This window comes from Cydia strobilella, chromosome Z, assembly GCF_947568885.1.
Source record: "Cydia strobilella chromosome Z, ilCydStro3.1, whole genome shotgun sequence".
NCBI classification, from domain to species: Eukaryota; Metazoa; Arthropoda; class Insecta; order Lepidoptera; family Tortricidae; genus Cydia; species Cydia strobilella.
In genome coordinates, this window is record NC_086068.1 from 32116623 (window position 1) to 32138913 (window position 22291).

General features: G+C 38.0%; 1 long non-coding RNA gene across 2 annotated transcripts in view; it reads right to left on the reverse strand.

Moving 5' to 3' along the window:
* LOC134754496 (uncharacterized) overlaps positions 1 to 22291 on the reverse strand; it is a 266953-nt gene that overhangs the window by 30315 nt on the left and 214347 nt on the right. The window contains exon 1 of one of the 2 annotated variants that reach the window (XR_010128900.1): positions 215 to 237. The exons of the other annotated variant lie outside the window; for it this stretch is intronic. This is a non-coding gene — a long non-coding RNA (uncharacterized LOC134754496). Of the gene's footprint in view, positions 1 to 214; positions 238 to 22291 lie in introns of those variants that run through there. 2 annotated transcript variants of the gene reach the window in all.

Genomic DNA, 22291 nt, shown 5'->3' on the forward strand with positions numbered 1-22291 from the left:
ATATTAAGTCGCAGTAACTCTTAAGCGAGTCTGATTTATTAAGCGTAAAGCGAAGTCGCGTTTCATATGTAAATTGACATCGTGACTGAAGCCGTTTGGGTAGAAGTTACAAAGGGTATTTTTGACGTCCGATACTTAGTAGGTAAGTACGTGCGTTTTTTTAAGTTAAGTATAGTACTTAGTCTTATTTTGTTGATATTGGAGAGTTGGAGACTCTATAAATACTTAAATAAAAAGTGTGTCCTTCCTTTTATAAAAAAAACATATATTTATCTCGGACCACAGAAATCCATAAACAGGTTAGTCGAACATGCAGGAACTGTTAGATATAATTTATTATCTATAAATTGTATATACAGATGTCAATCACAATGAAAAAATCAACGATGATCAACTCTGGTCATCGTGGAACTCGAACCCACATCCTTGGATTGCCGGTCCAATGCTTTACCAAATGGGTTATGTGGTACGTCCCACAATAAAAAAGGAAAAATATATTAACATATAATTTATTATTTATGCAACAAGAATATTGCGTAATTACAATTAACTATAGATCAAGTATGTATCCCACGTGACCCAACAAGTGACTTTCAGGAACGAAATAGAAAAAAATACACAATTTCAAACATAATATGTGTTATGGCATCGGTTAATGCGGTACATTTGTGCAAAAAAGGCTCAATAAGTTTTAATGGACTAGTAGAAAAATACTAATTTAATACTACATACAAAGCACTCTTTTATCGTTTGAAACAAGCATAATTCACGGTAAAATTATTTAAAGATGTAGTAGGGTAGGAAACAGTAGCTCGGAAAAAAATTGCCGGGTACAGTGGCTCGCTCAACCTAATTCCAACATGATAGAGGCGATATTGGGGCGACTGAGCCACTGTTTCCTACCCTACCCTACCTACAATAAAAAAGTGATTTTTTTTGAAGTGGAACTGCTAAATAAGACTAGTATGGAACACCTCAATGACTATTATATTTCACTTTTATTTCTTTTCCTCTAATAACCAAGCATTTGCATAAACAGTGATATTTGGTAAAACGGAACTGCTGATGAAGACTATAATGGAATTTTTCCACGATAATTTTACGTCTTGGGGCTAATGGTAATTGTTATGAGATGCTATATGGTCGTAAATAATTTTAATGCCATTTCTTTTTTGTGGAGTCGATTTTTACTTTAAATATTATTATTATATGTTTTGCCTATTCACACCAAAATTCACTTACTCCGACGATGCCCAATATGGAAATACACAAATATCCTCTGATAGATGACTGCACCCTTCAAACGTCATCTTGTCTGAAATCCTTAACATTAACTTTGATCATGGTCTCAGTCTCAGTCGCTGCTCCTTGTACGATTCGATGGCTTGGATCACATCACGGGTGTGTCTTCCGCCGACGGATCCTTTTTTTTTAGTATCCCACGGACGGATCTTTTTTTTAGTATCCCACTACTGGGCAAAAGGGCTCTCCTCTTGATTTCCATAACACACGTGCTTGTTCCGGCCGTCTGGGCCTGCCACGTCTGCGCTTGTCTTGCGGCATCCAATCCAGACGTGACCCGCCCAGTCCCACATCAGTTTTCTCTTGCCGGTATAATTACAAGCATTGCCTCGCTGTGACTCGTGACCAGAAGCGGTTGTTCCAGTCACCAAAGATAGATATAACTCCGTAATAGATGGATACAGTCTAAGGAAAAAACGTGCCTCAAAAATCACGAAAATTTGATTCTCGATCAGATGGGGCCACTAGTTTTGGCCTACTCTCGTATAGAGGGCGTTGACGGTTTCGTTTGTTATTTATAATTTTAACGCATATCAGTGAAAGAATATGGGTTAAAACCATATAAAAATAATTAATATAAATAAAAAAATCATTTATCCATATTTAAATACATTTTAACGTATTTTTATAAATCTTCATTTTTAGTTTTAAAGTATGTCGATAGATGGCAGTGAATTTACAGTGGTTACAAAATTTACTATGACAGTACCGCTCTATCTTATTATATCCTCTTTGCAGTCACCAAACCTAATCGCTTCGCATTGCTTATCAAAAATAGTCCGGACGTCTGGGAACGTGCCCACTTTCCCAGCTCCTAGCTGTTTCTTGTCTTGACTTGTCGACACGACCTTGCATGGCGGTCCTGGGTATTGTCGATATTCTCATATACGTCATCTCAACACCAAAAAGAAAATAACCATACATAGAACTAATATAACATAAGATGCTGTCAGCCTTGAGTCTGGGAAATTGGTTCTGATTGCGTCGTTCTAGCTTCCATCGTTTAAACAATTACTTAGGTATATCACAATAACGTAAGTAATGAAGTTGTAAACATGTAATTAAGTACTTAAATATATTTGGCTTTTACAAGTGAGCCCTTACTTATTTTGATTAGCTATAGGAATTACTGTCATGCTAAAATACCTAAACGTAGGAACAGGAACAATATTAGCTCACAAACAGTATGTAAATGATTTGGTTAGTGAATAGGGATGCCGGCGCATTGCATCGGCTTGCAAATTGCGGATCTGCCATGTGGACCGGGAAGGCTTTGCTGTTTGTGTTGGCAAGATACTTTACATACTACTTCAATACTACGAGTATATATTATCTGTTTTACTGCAGTCTGCAGAATTCTACGGTTTATTTAAAATGACATTATTTACTGTTGACATTTTTAATACTCACTCTATTTGATATCATTTTAAATTCATGTATACATACATAGTTGAGCAAGAAGTAAGTAAACCAGAACAGAGCTATTAAATTTGTTAGAATAAAAAATGAGTATTTTCACTTTGACGACGTTCATGTCGTGGTATTTATAAACAATTAGATGGCAGAGGCTCCGCAGGTTTTGATTCATATACTTAACACATCAACAATCGCTAATGTGTCCTGGACCCAGTAGCCTTCATTATTATGCACGACGACGACGCCGTTTTTAGTATCTTCAAATAAAAGTTCGGTGCTTCGATTCGATTTTCGCCTCTGTCAGCGCATCACGCTCACGAGCAACGGACTTCTGAAGTGTGTATGAGTCTGCATGTTAGAGCCGGTTGCGAAAGTTTACAGATGTAAACATTTGTAACCTACTCTTTGGTCTACTCCACCCATGAGCGGCTAATTACGTGACTTCTATTTACATTATCTTTAACTGAACTTAGTACCTATAAACCTGCTATATAACTTTATAAAAGAAACCGTTATATGAAAACATAGAAAGCAAAAATAAAATTACAGTTAGAATTCCTTCAGTCGTTAAAAAGTTTTTCAAATAAACTCCAACTTCATTCGCCCCTAGAGAAATATACGTACAGATTGACGTTTCATCTTTGACTTGAAAGTTTCTAGTCCGATGATATTTTCATCTAGAGACTACCTACCTACCTTACCATGTTAAATAATTTAACTAAAATATGCATCCTCTTTACCCTATTTTGACCCTTCTGAATCCGATTAGGCGAATTACCCAATTAAAGACAAGTCTTAATTCGCTCTAATTCACTTAACAATAAAGTCGTGTCAAGATAATTTTGAACACCTGGTCCGCTTAGCAAGTATCATACGCATAGTTATGACGGATAAAATTTTAGCATATCTCAAACACTAGCATTGCTAAAAGGTATTTCGAACAGGTTTAAGACGATAGTGAACGACCGTTTCTCCGTGCAAATGTGTTTTTCCCATTTAGCTGCCTATATATATTGTATTATGTATATTGTATAGGAAGGGGCATAGCTTTAGTCCATAGGTATACAATATATTATGTATATTGTATACCTATGGACTAAAGATATGCCCCTTCGTTTTACTTTTTGATTATCACAAGAGATATGTGACGTCATCCCCTTTCCTCTTAAGACAAGTACGGTACTAGTAAGCAATGCAACGTGCATTGGGGTTAATAGAGCTATTAGGGTTCAACAGCATTACTAGACACCTATGATTATAACTTACCGCCTTCTTTCCGCTGCCGTTCACTCATATAATCCCCTAGGTACCTTGGATTGTTATCCCGTGTTGCTTTGGGCTTTGTAGAATGGTTTCCACTTGACCGATTCTTTGCTCTCATTGACACCACCAACTCACCACATTGATAAAAAACGTTATTAACGATCCATTTGGTTTATGCAAGCATAAAGATACTTATATTCTCTTTACATCTTTATTTATTTGTTACCAAAATACCAAAAATGTGATAGGTATACGTCAAAGTTGACAAGAAACTGAAGTAAAACTAATTCTGTGCACAACACGTATAATTTGATAAGCACTACCGAGTCACTAAAAAAATCTACACATGGAATTTAAAAAATTAATGTAACCATAACAAATTGTTTTTCTGACGGTCCGCTTTCCGCACTGGCGTGAACTGGTGTAGGCGCGAAAGATTACGGCGTATAAATTTAGCTGTAGAAGGAAAGAAATGGATTAATGAGATGGAAATTATGGACGATAATGGCTGTTTCAACGGGTGATAGGTACCTAAATTAATTGCCGAATATTAGTTTCGCCTGACAATTAGGGGCAATTAGAATTTTAAAAATAATGCCTGAAATAAATGCGGAATACGGATAACAGCGGCTTTACAGAATTAAAAGAAATATTGCACAAAAAATAACAATGAACCGGGAAAAAAGATAACAATTAAACGGGAACCGATTCCAATACGTTCAAAAAATATTCAAGCTCCGTAGACGATGACAATTTGTTCGGCCAACCGAAGCTGTACCGTGACCTATCGAACCGCGCTGTATGCGGGCTCGTGTCCTCCGTGGGTCTGCTAGTTCCTTTCCAAAGCAAACGTTCGGCCAACCAACGCTGTCGAACCACGCAGTATGCGGGCTCGTCTTCTCCGTGGGTCTGATACCTGACCGCTGACTGATGGGGTCGACGACCATCCACTGCCGACTGCACGTCGGCGGCTGCGCCCTGTTGTTGATACGGCCACCACGCACCACCGGAGCACTGCTCCACGGTGGCCTTAAAAAAGGTCCTGTTGCAGGCAACTGCGGCCAGCAAGGCCGCGGAATGACGGGAAGTAAAGCGCACTCGAAGTTGTTATTAGCAACCCCAGAAGAAAACGTTCCTCTTCAAGCTTAAAAGGTTAACTTTGACGAAAAAAACCAGGAAAAAATCTAATATATAACCTACAGATCTTTACACGTCAATCCCAAAATCCATCTGAAGTACCCCGAAGAAAACAAATTTCTCTTTTCGAATCAGAATTGAAATTCAAAATTCAACGCAATTGTAACCTGCCAATCTCGAAAATATCATCGTCCAAAAAAGGTTCCATGTGTTTATTTAAACCGCCATCTAACCGAAATTGCGTGAATCAATTCACACTATACGACACGACTAAACAAACAAGCAAACTAGACATGACTGACAAGCAAGTAGTTTCCAAAACAAAACGACAGATGTAGCGTCATGCTACAAAACATGACAACTTACGTAAAAAACTAAATCTGTTAAAAACAGGAGGTATGGATGGTATAGAAAGGATGCCAATCTCTTATGGCAGAATTGTTGCAAAAGTGACCGCTTTCAGCTTTAAATAATAGTTCCTAATTTCTCCGGTGGCGCTAGTTAGACTCTGGGACATGAGTATAACATGAACCATATAAGGAAACAAATAACCCGACCAAATTACGTAGGTTGTTTTTGGTAGTATTTCGGTGTATGGTGGCGCCGCCTAATTACTGTTTTTTGATGGACACTTTTCATACATAGATATTTGGCTCCTTTATATAGTCTCCATGACAGAAGGTATAAAACCTCAAGATAACCTACGACAATAATTTATTATTATAATCGACGCGGCGAATGATGATCCCTATGACAGTTCCGCCAATTAGCTTTTGGATAGACTTTATTTAAAAAATAATTGAAGAAATAGGTTTTTACCGTCTTTTTATTACTTAATTGTTACATTTATAAATAAAAAAATGTGTTTAAATACCAAAAAAAGTCCTAAAACATTTGACATTGACAGTTACTCCATACAAAATGAACTGTCATAGGAATCATCATTCGCCGCGTCAATTTATAACATCACTTGCTGCTTGCTTACTACTCAGAATAATAACTAAAGCATAGAAGCCGGGCAAAAATGCTTCGCAAATATGTATACCCGTCCTTTACTTCCTTACGAATTAGATAATATCTCGAAAAGAGATGCATATATGCTTGTTATTCCTTATTTGTGTAGGGTGTCACAAGTTTGATAATTTGCTAGGGATGTAACTGTGTCGACTTTTTATATCGATAGATTATGCATAAGTTAATTCTTAAAAACGATCGGCATTGTCAAATCTACTAGTTCAACTTCCTCTTCTTTCTCTCTTAATGATTTAAATTTGCACTTTGCTAAAACTTTGCCTTTAGATTCCGCTACCTTAACCAACAGTTTATCCTACATTAGAGCCTTGCCCTGTCTTTCAAATATAACTTTTTCACTCACTCAAGCTACTGACGATGACATACTTAAGGTGATAAAATCTATTAGATCAAATGCTGTAGGCCATGATGAGTTGAGCAGATTGATGATTGTAAGCATCCTGGAATGCGTTCTCCCAGCTTTAACATATATAGTTAACTTTTCACTTGCTACTGGAGTTTTTCCTTCAGCATGGCGGAAAGCCTACGTCATACCACTTCCAAAAGTTTCGAACCCCACTTCGCTGAAAGACTTTCGCCCTATTTCCATTCTTCCGTTTCTCTCAAAAATTTTAGAAGCAATCGTCCATAAGCAACTTTCGGCCCATATTTACTCTAATCAAATCCTCTCTCCTCTTCAGTCAGGTTTTCGCCCAGGGCACAGTACTTGCACTGCTCTGCTCAAAGTAGTCGAAGACGTTAGACAAGGCATGGAGCTGTCACAATTAACGTTACTGGTACTAGTCGATTTTTCAAATGCATTTAATGCCGTTAACCATGACCTTCTGCTAGCCTGCCTTAGCCACATAAATATGATCGTCAGCGGTTCAGTGGTTTTCTTCTTATCTGCAAGATCGCCGTCAATCTGTTCATGCTGACCGAAGCTTCTCTGCCTGGTGTGATCTCTCTTCTGGAGTTCCACAGGGCGGCATTCTTTCACCTCTCCTTTTCTCAATATTTATCAATATGATCACTCCTCACATTGGCTGCTCTTACCATCTTTATGCTGACGACCTCCAGCTTAACACACAAGCAAACGTGAAGGACATGAATCAGGCAGTCTCTATCATGAATAGTAATTTAAGCCGTCTTTCTGCATGGTCACGTTCTTTTGGAATCGTGGTTAACCCAACCAAATGTCAAGCCATTGTGCTTGGGAGTCCACGGATGCTCGCGTTGGTGGATTTGAATAGTATATCACCGATCAGGTTTGAGGATGTCGTGATACCGCTTTCGCCTAAAGTGAAAAATCTGGGTCTGGTTATAGACAGTGGCCTTACGTGGGAACCCCAGGTGTCTGATGTATGTCGCAGAGTGACGAACACGCTGAGAGCGCTTTACAGGTTTAAAAATTTCTTGCCAATAAGCACAAAGATCCTCCTCGTTCAAGCTCTTGTCTTTCCCGTGATCGATTATGCTGATGTGTGCTGCTCCAATGTCGTTCAAGCCTCCCTTAACAAACTGGATGTACTTCTCAACAACGGTATTAGGTTCATATTTTGCCTTCGGAAGTACGATCACATATCAGCTTATCGTAAGCAACTTGATTGGCTTCCCATTCGTGAGCGTAGATCTTTGAGACTGTTAAGTACTCTTTATTCTCTCCTTTTTGACCCTACTACACCTGAATATCTCAGATCCTCGGTGTCGACATCTCCAGTGACGTCCAATTCCGTAGCCACCTGGAATGGAAGGCTGATCTGGCATCCAAAAAACTCGGTGTGCTCAATAAAGCACGGCGATACTTTACTCCGGGGCAAAGACTGCTGCTATATAAATCGCAAGTCAGACCCCATATGGAGTACTGCTGTCACCTTTGGGCAGGAGCACCTGGATGCCAGCTTGGACCCTTCGACTCAGTCCAAAGGCGCGCTGTACGAATCGTCGACGATCCCAAACTCACAAGCGGTATCGAACCTTTAAGTCTAAGGAGAGACTTCGCCTCCTTGTGTGTGTTCTACCGCTTGTACAATGGGCTGTGCTCTGAAGAATTGTTTGACATGATGCCAACGGCCGCTTTCTATCACCGCACCGCTCGCCATCGGCAGGGTGTTCATCCTCACACCCTAGCACCTAAATGGTCGCGTACTGTGCGGTTTAAGAGGAATTTCCTCCCGCGTACGCTTCGGCTGTGGAATGAGCTCCCTGCCGAGGTTTTCCCGAGGGGCTACAGTATGGGGTTCTTCAAAAAAGGAGTGTACAGGTTTTTAAAGGGTCGGCAACGCGCGTGTAATATCTCTGGTGTTGCAGGCGTTCATAGGCTACGGTAACTGCTTACCATCAGGCGGGCCGTATGCTTGATTGCCACCGACGTGGTATAAAAAAAAAAAAAAAAGATCCAAATTTAAATTTGTTACTGCTCGCCCTGGTCGTGTTCTCCGTACCGCCCGTAGCCTTAAGCTCTCTATTCCCCCTCATCGTTCCGGTTTCCTGACCAACTCTTTCACTGTTCAGGCGATACGCCTATGGAACGACCTTCCCCTAACCATCCGGAAAGCCCAGAGTAAATTTACCTTTAAGCGCATGCTGCGTAAGCATTTATCTGCGAAATATAAATAATGTTTCAGAGTTGGTACATGTATAATGTATGTATATATGTAAGTATATCATATAAAGTATATGTTTAAGTTTATGAATTCATAGTATATTAATTAGTATTTACTTTGTAAATACTTATTTTGTAAATAGTAGGTAGCGATTATCGTTTTAATTTTTCGAGTATTAACCCTGCACCTAACAACCATCTCTTTTTAGCCCAGTGGTTGACTGGTAGAGAATGCCTTATGGCATTAAGTCCGCCATTTGTACTTATAATTTTATGTGCAATAAAGTTTAAATAAATAAAATAAAATAAATAAATAAGTTTATGTGCCGTGTAAAAAAATAATCACGAAATTGGCAAATTGATAATAGTCTGGCAAATTGGTAATAGTGTCACCTAAATATATATCACCTAAGCGTTTATTACTTGGGTAGATGCTACTGGGACGTAAATGATCAAGAATATTGAAATCTATATAACAATTTATTAAATTTACACTAATATTAATATACACTATCTCGTTTTAGCTTAGAGATAAGGTTCTGTTTACCATATGTAAGTAGGAGATAAGAATTAAGTTAAATTAAGTAAGTTTAAGTTAAATTAAGTGAAATTAAGTTAAGTTAATGGTCTAATTTTATGTTTCTACAAGGGCAAGAGTGGGTTCGAAGCCTAGATACTGGGTCTGTCTACTATAGAGTTGGCCAGTCTTCCAGTACAATGCCCCACGTTGGGCGCCAAACTGTCACCTAAATATATATCACCTAAGCGTTTATTACTTGGGTAGATGCTACTGGGACGTAAATGATCAAGAATATTGAAATCTATATAACAATTTATTAAATTTACACTAATACTAATATACACTATCTCGTTTTAGCTTAGAGATAAGGTTCTGTTTACCATATGTAAGTAGGAGATAAGAATTAAGTTTAGATTAAGTTAAATTAAGTAAGTTTAAGTTAAATTAAGTGAAATTAAGTTAAGTTAATGGTCTAATTTTATGTTTCTACAAGGGCAAGAGTGGGTTCGAAGCCTAGATACTGGGTCTGTCTACTAGAGAGTTGGCCGGTCTTCCAGTACAATACCCCACGTCCCTCGGGTGTGCGTGGCGTGGTGGAGTTTGACTTGAGGTCAGGAGATGAAGCGCGGCCAAGGTCAAGGTCGCTCAAGGTCGACACGAAGGCAGCTCACGACGGTAGCTGAGCCGTCGGAGGGAGCGCTTTAGGTAGCGGTTACAGGCTTCATCAAGCCCAAGGCTATTGTGGCAAAATGCCGACCCCGTAGGGTGTTCCTGGAACGCGTCCAATAATAAAATTAGTCCCGTGCTCAATATTCGCCCTGAACTGGTAACCATCACACGCTAGCACTAACAGGAGGTGGGTCTTTATTTACAATGAAGCAATCATTTAGTGTGATGGGCAGTCCAGGTACATGAAAAAGCGTTGCGGTGAAACGAGGATCAGATACGAGCATAATTATACCACAATATGATAAGAGAAGGCGCTAATTTAATTAGAATAGCGGTAGAAAATAAATGGCGCAGGCAAACCCGCAGATAACGCTAGTTTTAGTTTATAGCACTATCAGATCCTCGTAACATTACAAGAGGAAAGCGGTGCAGTACAATAGTATGAGTGATTATATTTATTCATCAAAGCCTTTCCTTATAAATAACGCCTGCATGTGTTGAGATATAATTTATGTTGTATAAGCAAGCATTGTAGCACATCTTAGGTATTATTTATGAGCAAAAGCGTTTTTACATAAGGGCACAATCATCTTGTGAACAAAAAGCGGAAAAGAAAGAAATAGAGAAGTATGGATAGAAGAAACAAACAGCCCTTTTTTTATGCCGGAGAAGTGTAAAGTCTAAATTAATGAAATTAAAATTATTTCTACAGCACTACATGATTTACATTACTCAATACAAATGTTTCCCACTATTAAACATCAAGAAATTTAAATGAAACGTATGGATAGCCCCGAATATTAACACGTATCACGTGTACAATCTAGACAAAGAAAGTCCAAAGGTTACAGCTAACGGTATTTCTCAGTTGCTATGTTACATCTATTGGCTAAAACAACTTAGGCAGGTTAAAATGACTAATGCAACACTTACCCAATATGGGATTCACTGATTTTAAACAATAAATGTAGTTAAGTAAAATTTCAAATTAAATATTAAATACGTCCGCGCAGTAGCGGTCGCTCCGCAGACAAGATCTAGTATAAAGAGGCACAGCCTGTGCGTTGTAATGTCGGGAGGTGAATGTCAGCGGGCAGCGGCGCCCGCGACGCGAGCGCGGAGACGCGCGCGGTGCGCGTGCGCAACGGAAGGGTGAGGTGATCAGCCGGCCGATACCGGTTGTCCGTATGAATATAAAGAATACCTATCACAGCGTAGGACATCTTTGAAGAAAGAAATGGTTATTTTATTATTATACGTATGAGCTTAAGTCAAAATTAATAGAAGGTTACAAGGTATAAGTGTTTGTAAGCTATAAATACCAATACTTTTATTATTCAAAGAGCGTAAGTAGGTATAGAATAAAAGGTATCCTAAGGCAACAAATAACTTTGTGAGCGTTACTATTTAACATTCACGTTATACTTTACAATAGTTAAACCTGAAAAACGCGGCAATTTCAAGAAATCTGTAGCAGGCGGATCGTTGAATACAAGGATTGCATAACTTTTATACTTTTTATAATTTTCATATTCTAAAAATCATAAAAAGTATAAAAAATATGCAATCCTTGTAATCAAAGAGCCGCCTGATATGAGGATTAATGCGTCCTAATATAGATTTTATCTCATTTGCAGTCTACCACTCAGAACCGTCTAACTATACCGCTCGTTTTTTTTATCATTAGAAAAAAGGCGTGCGATCTTAACGTGTCGTTTTATCGAAAAACACTTTGAAATAAGTCACAAAAAATATAATATACGATCATTTACGTACTTTTGCTTTCATAAGTCAAATATTGCTATATTTATAAAAAAAACTTGTCAATAAAAAGACACGTGGAAATGGTTTACCTTTTTTTCCAATGCTAAAAGACTAAGTACTTATAGTTTCTAGTCATGTACCAAATAGGAAATGAAAAAAACGTTCGTGTAATATATTTTTTTTAATTAATAATAGGGAATATTACGCAAAACTCGGCGTAGGTGGCGCCACTACCACAATCTGAGGGTTTATCGCGAAACAAGAAAATCGAACTTTCGTTATCTAACATCTCTGTCACTTTTGCGTATTCGAGCGATAAAGAGGCAGCTAGATAACGAAATTTCGGATTCGAGTTTTCCGGTAGGTCCCCTGAAAACTTGACAAAAACCTGTTAAAGGTACAGGATGAATCCACGGTGCACTAAAAAAGCTAGTGCTGCACTCTGGTGGCAGAACATTGCAGTAATATCCCCTATTCCTCGTCCTTTGGAAATCTGAAATAAAAAGTTGAGTTTTGTGAGATAGGTAAACCAACAATATTAATAAAAGGAACATTCATAAATAATCATTAATGTCTTTTTTATTAGGGTTCCGTACCTAAAGGGTAAAAACGGGACCCTATTACTAATACTTCGCTGTCCGTCTGTCTGTCACCAGGCTGTATCTCATGAACCGTGATAGCTAGACAGTTGAAATTTTCACAGATGATGTATTTCTGTTGCCGCTATAACAACAAATACTAAAAAGTATGGAACCCTTGGTACGCGCGTCCGACCCGCACTTGACCGGTTTTTAGTATTATACTATAGTCTGGCAAACACAATCTGTCAGTAAGTAAGAACAAAGAAAACTATAGGTACAGTCGAAGGCAAAAATATCGATCCAGACAAATGGCTCAAAAATATGTGAACACGATTTTATTGTCTGAGCATACACATATTTTTGAGACTGGGAATGTATATATATTTATGCCCTTGACTGTACTCATTATTAAAATGAGACAGTCCTGGGCCAAACTATAAGAAAGCTGTAAATGTCGATAGGTTATTGATCTGAGGTCGATAATATGCCAAAAATAAAACCTTACATACTTAGCAGAAAATTTCGAAAATATATATATAGACTTGAATGCAAGTAATAATTACATAAACAACATATCGATTTCAATGTTTAGGGTCAGGTCCTATACCTATAAATTAATTTCTTCAAAATTGAACAAAACTCACCGATTAAAGGTTATCGGTTCGGGCGTACTTTCTTTTCTTCCTGTATGCGATTTACAGCCCTCGGTCACACAAGAAATTATCACAAAGGGAACTTCAAACCATTACAAATAAAAACTGCACGTTTTCCAACAATCTTTCAGGAAAAGCAACAATATAATTAAAATAAACCAAGATGAACGCTGAAATTCCCGAAATATTTCAACTAAAAAATTACGACTATGTCAAGTTATTACAGTTGACACCTACCTGTGAAATAACGAACATATATTTTATTTGGCTGGATTATATTAGAACCACATAGAACCATTTGACATTTTCCTCAGTTCATCTTATGACAATACTGAAAAAAAAACGAAAGAACTTGCGGATTGTTGTCTCACTCACTCATAGACAAAAAGTGATAGCGTGTTGTGAATACGATATCTTTTACCAAGCTTTTATTTTTGCCCGGCTTCTATGCTTTAGTTATTATTCTGAGGCTTACTGTCTATCCATGATGTCTATGATTAACATAGTTGCGATTGTTGTATGTATTTGAAACTTGTAGACGCGACACGACTTAAAATGGAAAATCGGTTTTAGTCAGAGGCTCGTTTCTGACATAAACCTCTTTACCGATATTTTTAATAAGATGTATGAAAGTAGCAATCAGAAAAAAATAATTTATCAAGAAGGTAATATAATACTTCAGACATTTAGGCATATGGATTTGAGTATGCCTGTAGCCGTGAACGTAATGTCACGTTCAAAACGCCAGCGACGAACCGCGTCTATGAACAGAAATCCGTACGGTACTACGGAGCTCGGTGTAGCATACCCTGCGGCCTGCACCGCATCTCCGTCCGAAAGCGCGAACCGTTGTGTGATTCGCACCTTAGCACGGAGAGGCGGAGCCAGTGTGTTATATATGCGGTTTTCGCATACAAATCAAGATTCTACGGCACAAAGTTAAAAACCGCATTACCGTTACCGGACTGCTCCGAAGTGCGGAACAGTGTGATAACCGCCATAGGGGCGTGAACTTTAAATATTTTACCTTTACGTTTCGAGAGGGAGAAAATAGTCATTCTGTAATCGCTTTATTGCCGCTAGTAGAACAGCTGCCCTACAACTTCATTCAATAAAACGGCAGATATTCAATATTTTATTTTCACATTCTTTACTAATAAAAAACTTGAAATAAAATATCTGGAACTTCAACCTATATGAATTATGTTGTGATTGTCTGCCGTCTCCCTGGAACCTGCAGCTAGCAGTCTGACGCGTGCAGAACCTGTTGCGAATTTAGATATTCGGGATAATCCTTACCCGGGCAGCCGATGGACCAGGTGTTTTTAGACTCCGTTAAGCCAGCAATCTCATAGTTTGGAGGACAGGCCCTCAGGATTTTGCCTATGAGAGTTGCTGAACTATGAACGGAAGATAAAAACGCCGGGGTAGATAAACTGCAAGTTCAAAATAGATTCCAAATTAATTTTAATCAAGTCGTCCAAAGGAGCTAATAAATTTAGAAATTTTGTTAAAGGGCAGCAACGAAGTACATACATTAATTTTGGTACAAAAAGGCAGAATTTAATAATAGATAAAGCGAAATGCGGACTAATTTCGAGAAGACGACTTTCATAATTTTGAAATTTAGAGGTAGTGTCGGATGTGAATTTTGAATAGGAGTCTTTTAGCAGATCAAATTTTAGTTTTATATCCGAAAAATTTAAAGAGGTGTTGTTAATAAAAAGTTCACACTTGCTTTATATCATACATCAAACAAAATCATCATCAATCATCATCATTGTTAAGATGAATATATTTTATTGTAGTAACATCAAATAAACTGTGTGTGTATGTTGGCATTACATACTGTATGTTACTTCCTCTTCCGTCTTACCGTTGCAATAAAAGAACGTGTTCGTTAACAGCTCTCGCCTTGTTTTATTTATGGTTTTGGGTCCAGTTATGCCCATTAGGGAATAGTTCAAAGTTAGTTTTAGGTAGCTAGCATCAAATTAGTGTCAGAAAATTGTTATCATAAAAGTGGTTCTTGATTCAACATCATGGCTTCAAATTCGTTCCTCAGCAACGTTCCTAAGTTGAAGGGACGTGAGAATTATCGGGAATGGGCTTTTGCAGTGGAGAATTTGTTGATTTTAGAAGGCACGGGAGATTCAATAAAGACTGAACCCGACGCATCAGTTACATCAGCAGCCAAAAGTGATGCAAAAGCAAAAGCAAAATTGGTTTTAACGATCGATCCTTCGCTGTATGTTCACATAAAGGAAGCAAAATCAACTAAAGATTTGTGGACGAAGTTAGAAAAAATGTTTGATGGTTCTGGATTTTCTCGAAAAATAACGTTGCTGCGCAATCTAATTTCGATTCGACTCGAAAATTGTGAATCAATGCAAAATTATGTAACACAAATCATCGAGACGGCTCAGAAATTATCGGGAACCGGTTTTTCCGTGGACGACGAGTGGATCGGGTGCTTGATGTTAGCTGGATTACCTGAAAAATACATGCCAATGATAATGGCAATAGAACATTCTGGAATCGCCATTACTGCAGATGTCATAAAAACGAAACTCATCGACTTGGCAGTCGATAGTGAAGTTGGCAACGCATTGTTGAGTAGAGGGCAGCACTACCACAGAAAAAACTTGAAAGTTGGTAGCTCTGACAGTAAAAAGAATCATGGCGGCGGATTGTCTGTGGCAAATGTTAACAACAACAATGGTCATAAGTCGAAAATAAAGTGTTACCGGCAGAGATGGGCATTAATCGATTAATCTTTTAGTTAACTAATCAATCGATTAAAAATATCAATCGTCATTTTTTAATCGCGATTAATTTAGTTGCGATTAAATTAGTTGTGAGAATGTTCGACTAACAACTAAATTAGTTTTAGTTTCAATCGACTAAATTTCACGATTAAATCTATATTAAAACTACGTAGTCGCCCGTTTTTGCATTTTTTATCTTGCAATATGTAACTACAAGTACGTATGTATGTAACATACGGAGGTACTCGTATGTTGTAACTATGTTAGTTTGGGTAGAATTTTGCGACTTATTTTGAAGCAGATATCTTCATCCGATTGAGCTAAAATTATGTTTACACGTTTAATTTGAAATGCTTGAATGACAATGCAAATAATGCCATAATATTATTATAACGATATATTGGTAATAACGACAAATAGCGAAAAACTGCATTGTTTACAAATCGCAAACAATAAAGTAGGTTGGTGCATTATTAATACTTTGAATTATACGATACTGAGTAAATCTTAGACATAGAAACTATCAATATTTTGCTGTCTCTGACAATAGTAAAACTCTTTTTAGTGTCACGCGGTGACAAAACAATGGGATAATCCTACTTACCTGGAACTGGAAGTTGTTTGTTGCATTTTGGTGCAAGTGCCGACGCATCTTCTAAAAATAACACGTTCTATTGAATGACACATCTGCATGTTGTTCATTATCTACGCGGTCTATTTTGTTTTCAACGTGTGGTCATTAAACTTACTTTAGTAGCAAAATAGTTAGTTAGTAGCAAAATAATAGTGAGAACAGATCTCACTCCTTAGAAACGGTCAAAATATCGTAAGTAATACATGACTATTTTATTTTTAAATATCCGTTAAGATGTCCTAATCAGTCTGTCAACATAGCCATACCGAGGTATTCTATTCAATTTGCTTCTAACATTAGTCGCGAGAAAATAGTCTAACTAATTAGTCGATTACAAAATTTAGTTGTCCGAAATCAATCGGCAACTAATTTAGTTGCAACTAAATTAGTTGCACTCTATACAACTAAGATTGATCAATCGTCGTTTTCAATCGTCAGTCGCAATTAATTCTTGTAATCTTAGTCGTTAATCGTTAGTCGATTACATTTTGCCCATCTCTGGTTACCGGTGCAAGTCTTTTGGTCATTATAAAAATCAATGCCAAGCAAGTAATCAGCAAACGGAACAAATAAAGAAAACACACGCTTTTTCGGCAGTATTTATGAGCGGGAACTACGGCAAAACGGACTTTTACATAGATTCGGGCGCAAGTGGTTGTACGTGATGTAAACATGATCCAGAATACATCATATACACCCAGCGTAAAGGAGATTATAGCAGCTAATCGCAGTGCTATGCCAGTATTGTGCTCGGGCGATGTGGATATTGTGACAGTGACTCCAAGATGTAAATACGAAGTGACATTGACAAACGTTTTGTGCGTACCTAACCTTAGCACGAATCTTATATCAGTTAGCCAGTTAATTGAATGGCAATAAAGTGGAGTTTGAGAAGAAAAACTGCTTTGTTTATAACAAAAACAAAGAACTCGTTGCCGTGGCGGACTTAATCGATGGTGTATACAAATTGATTATGGATGAAAGTAAACTTTGTTTATTTACGTCAAGCTCGTCGGCAAGTAGTGAAGTTTGGCATCGTAGGACGGGACATTTGAATATGAACTCATTAAACCTTATGAGAGATGGGGCAGTTACGGGTATATCATACAGTGATAAATCAGATATCAACAAAAATACGTGCACCGTATGTTGTGAGGGGAAGCAGTCTCGCTTGCCATTTAATCACACAGGAACACGGAGCAGCCAGATACTGGAGTTAGTGCATGGAGATGTATGTGGACCAATGGAGACTACTTCAATTGGCGGATCAAGGTATTTCCTGATTCTTGTTGACGATTATAGCCGTATGGTATTCGTTTACTTTCTCAAAGCAAAAAGTGAGTCATTTAAATGTTTTAAAGAATTTAGAGCCATGGTTGAAAACTAGAAAGGTAGGAAATTCAGTATTTTAGGACAGATAATGGACTTGAGTTCTGTAGCCATGAGTTTGAGACTTATTTGAAGGAAGCAGGCATAGTGCATCAAAAGTCTAATCCCTACACGGCAGAACAGAATGGATTGGCAGAACGGAGTATACGTACGGTCGTTGAACGAGCTCGCTGTTTGTTATTAGATGCAAATTTAGATAAAAGATTTTGGGCAGAGGCTACTAGTACTGCAGTTTACCTTAAAAATAGATCAGTTGCATCAGGATTAACTAATAAGACACCGTTTGAGCTCTGGACTAATACAAAGCCAGATTTAAGCCATGTCCGGATTTTTGGCAGCCCAGTTATGGTTCATGTACCCAAGGAAAAGCGGCTTAAGTGGGACACTAAGTCAAAAAAAAACATCCTACTTGGTTTTCCAGAAAATGTCAAGGGATATAGAATTTATGATCCCATTAGAAAATGTATAAGTACAAGTAGAGATGTGTATATACATGAGGATACTGAAAGGAAGTGTTCGGATGACACAGTAACAGTTTCAGTTCAGAATACTTGTCAGGATTGTTCAGATGACAGAGTATCAGTTTCAGTTGGGGATACTTGTCAGGAACAGGAAACTACCTGTGAAGATAAGCAGGAGACAGTCTCGGGTAGGAGTGAACCTGATCACTCAGATCTGAACATTTCTGTAGAGTCTGTTTATGACAATGCAATATCTGATTTGGACAATACATTACAGCAGGAGTTAGAAGAGGAGCCTGCACCAGAGGAAGAAGTAACTAAAAGAGTCCGGAGGGAACCAAAGCGCTATGGATTCACTAACATATGCACCTCATCGAACCCTGATTACATCAGCGATCCTGTGTCTGTTCAGGATGCCCTGTCTAGGCCAGATAAGGATAAATGGATTGAGGCTATGCAGGATGAGTTACAAGCATTTGAAGAAAATCAAGCTTGGGTGCCGGTGGAACAGTTACCTTCAGGTAAAACCTTAGTGCAGTGTAAGTGGGTTTTTAAAATCAAAGTTAACAGTGATAAAAGTGTGCGTTACAGAGCGCGTTTAGTGGGTAAAGGCTTCACGCAGAAGAAACTTCTATGAGGAAACTTTCTCACCTGTGGTCAGACATTCCACGTTAAGACTGTTATTTGCCTTGTCTGTGCAAATGAACTTTGATGTTACACATCTAGATGTTAAAACTGCATTTTTAAATCGTTACCTTAAAGAGGACATTTATATGTATCAACCAGATATTTCTTGTGATGTTAACAAGAAAAAGGTGATTGTTAAAGTTAACAAAGCTATATATGGCTTGAAACAGTCATCTCGGTCTTGGTACGAAAGAGTTGAAAAATGTTTGTGTGAATTAGGTTTTAAAAAATGTAAATTGGAACCATGTGTGTTTACAAAAATGAATGATAATGTTAAAATTATTATCGCATTATATGTGGATGATTTCTTTGTTTATTCAAACAGTAAAGTAGAGACAGACAAATTAGTTTCAGTTTTGAGTTCTAATTTTAATATTAAAAACTTAGGACAAGTTCAGCAATGCCTGGGTATGCGTGTTAAAATTGATAAAAATGCAAATGTTATTACATTAGACCAGGAAGAATACATAAACAATTTGTTAGAAAAATTTAATATGTCTAAATGTAAAGAGGCTAATACTCCAATGGAATGTAAATTGAGTATAGAGAAGTCAGAAATTTGTGATAAAGAAATTCCATATCAAAACCTTATTGGAGGTCTTATGTATTTATCAGTGATGACTAGGCCTGATATATCTTACAGTGTTAGTTTTCTTAGTCAATTTAACAAATGTTATACTAAAGTTCTTTGGAATTATGCCAAGAGAATACTTAGGTATTTAAGTAAAACTAAAAACTTTTGTTTGATGTATGTAAAAGAAAAGGCTTACAATCAACTAGAAGGATATGTAGATGCTGATTGGGCTAGTAATATTGTAGACCGGAGGTCTTATACCGGTTTTTGTTTTAAGATGTCAGGCTCAGCTGTTTCCTGGCTTAGTAAAAAACAGAGGACAGTTGCTTTGTCTAGTATGGAATCAGAACTGATGTCTATAGCGGAAGCTTGCAAAGAAGCTATGTATCTTAGAGCTTTGCAAAAAGAAATTACTGGTGATTGTTATATTGTACCTTTGTTCAATGATAGTCAGAGTACACAGAAGTTGGTGGCAAATTATGGTTGTCATAGAAAAAGTAAACATATTAATATTCGGTATCATTTTGTGAAGGATGCAGTAAATGATAAAATAATTAATTTAAATTATTTGCCAACTACTGCTATGCCTGCTGACGTATTAACAAAAGCATTAAATGCAATTAAACATTATAAATGTATAGAAGCTATGGGAGTTAGTCAATGTTAATAAAAGTTTTTTTCCTATATATATATATATATATACATATGAAAGTTTTGTTCATTTGCTGTAGTTGGGGTGTTAAGATGAATATATTTTATTGTAGTAACATCAAATAAACTGTGTGTGTATGTTGGCATTACATACTGTATGTTACTTCCTCTTCCGTCTTACCGTTGCAATAAAAGAACGTGTTCGTTAACAGCTCTCGCCTTGTTTTATTTATAATAATCATAATATAAATTCGTATAGATTAGTGTAAAAATAATTTATATTGTAATTTAATATTGTTGGCGCAGGTTTTTGTGAAAATGATGTAGACGACACTTGATGGACTTTTTAACAACGTTTTAATTATTGGAGCGATTAAATTACATGATTTGAATGTTACGAGAATTGTATGGGCGCGCGACAGAACGACGCGTGCTGTCGGCGCTGTAACGGATCGGAGAATGGCGGCGGCGCCGGCGGCCGCCGCTCGCGGCACCCGGCACCGCGTAGATGGTGTGTGTGTGTGTGCGTGCACGCACACATGGATGGAGCGTTAACAAACAAGTATTATGAAATAAATAAATCTAAATCTATAGTTTAGTTCTAGACCAATCGTTTCAAATATTGATTTTAAAGTTGAGAGATCTGACAGTACTGATTCGAGGTCGCCTCCCAGGGTTCCATCGTCTAAGTACAAAACGTTAAATTTTGATTTTAAATTTGGAATAGTTGGATTAATAACCAAACTGAATATTGCCGGCCCGAGAGGATCACCTTGCTGATAACCGACTTCAGAAGATAGTACATTATCGTGGTAGATCAAATTTGTAGGGTCAGCATAACAATGCAAGAGATAGTTATAAATTTCGGGAATGTTGTTCTTTATTTCAGTCAGCAAGGTGTCCCCGTTTACTGAGTTAATGGCGTTCCGAACATCAATTTTGACCAGCACATCGCAAGGAGAATTTGAGAGGTAAGTACGTAAGGAATGGACGGCTGTATTATAGTAGAGCCCACGGCAATCGGTCTCACCCCTCCGTCCTTTTTGGTGAGTGCGATGAGGTTTGCTCCGTATAAAATCGGGACAATTTCTGGATTCACGTTCCCTGTGTACATGAGGTTGATCAATTTAGTAAGGGAGTCGACGAGACGCTCGCCAGCGTCGCCCAGGAGATGAGAAGTGAGGTCCTTTAGATGTTGGGGTGAGAGTCCATCCAAGCCTGCAGCAGAACCGATTTTGACTGACAAGATACCTTGAATTACGTCTCTGTTTTTTATTTGTAGGCAGGCCTGGCTTGCAGTTAGTAGGTCCGAAAAGTACCAGTTTTGCTTGTACGGCCAAAAGAGTGTCGGGGGTATCCGGCGATAGCACGTCGTTACAGAAAAGGAGGCGGGCGGCACCTTTCAGGTCGCCATCGCTTATTTTGTTTTCTATTGTGTTGTTTTCGGTTGTACATTATATTGGACTTGTTTTTATAAGTAGGCAGCGGTGGATTGTTAATGCAGTTGTTTTTAGGGTTCCGTACCCAAACGGTAAAAACGGGACCCTATTACTAAGACTCCGCTGTCGGTCTGTCCGTCCGTCTGTCTGTCGGTCTGTTACCAGGCTGTATCTCATGAACCGTGATACTTAGACAGTTGAAATTTTTACAGATGATGTATTTCTGTTGCCGCTATAACAACAAATACTAAAAACAGAATAATATAAATATTTAAATGGGGCTCCCATACAACAAACGTAATTTTTTTGCTGTTTTTTTCCGTAATGGTACGGAACCCTTTGTGCGCGAGTCCGACTCGCACTTGGCCGGTTTTTTTATTCTTTGGGTCAGGGATATGTTCGGGTCATCTTCTTGGGCGTGGAGGGTGTGGTAGGGAAAAAGAAGGTTGTGACAGTCCGCGGTAGTATTGTTTTCGGAGCATTTGTTTATGAGATGAGTAAGATGTGAGGCGACAGATATTCTAGCCCCGCTAGGTATTATTTTGAGTATGGAGACATTATTTTTTAGATGGCTGTGAGGGTGAAAAGCGCCTGCGAGGAAGGGAGGTGGATTAATTTGGCTGTGGTCTATTGGAGGGATTTCTTGTGTGAGGCAAGGTCTGTGGATTTGACAAATACGACGTGCGATTGCCGGCAGGTTGCGTCGCGGGTTGCATTCACACTTTATATATAGAATATTGAAGCAACAACCTACTTATAAAGAAAAA